This window comes from Olea europaea, unplaced genomic scaffold (genome assembly GCF_002742605.1).
Source record: "Olea europaea var. sylvestris unplaced genomic scaffold, O_europaea_v1 scaffold134, whole genome shotgun sequence".
NCBI lineage: Eukaryota > Viridiplantae > Streptophyta > Magnoliopsida > Lamiales > Oleaceae > Olea > Olea europaea.
This window is the reverse complement of record NW_019230887.1, coordinates 414,357-414,742: the sequence shown is the minus strand read 5'-3', so window position 1 is coordinate 414,742 and position 386 is coordinate 414,357.

The following is a 386-nucleotide window of genomic DNA, read 5'->3' as shown; positions in this document are numbered from 1 at the left end:
TGTATGGATAATAGAATCTTACAAGATCCTATAAATGCTCTATTAGGAACAGTTGTAGGAAACTTAGTCTATCAAAAGATAATATTTACAGTAAAACCAAATTATGCAATATCATTAAATGATGAAAATATTGACCAAAGTTTCAATCTATATTATAGAATTGGTAATTTAAAAATGTTACGAAGAAGTAAGGCTATTAGTATAAGCATAAAATCAATTTTTGCTTTTAGTACTAGTCATCATAACAATTTAAGAAAAATAACTGATAATATTATCATACACAAAGATTTTGAAGAATTAGCACAATATATACCCCCTAGGAAATACCAAGAACATGAAGTCACTATACCAGAACAAATAATGCTTGATTTCCATAAACAAGCCAG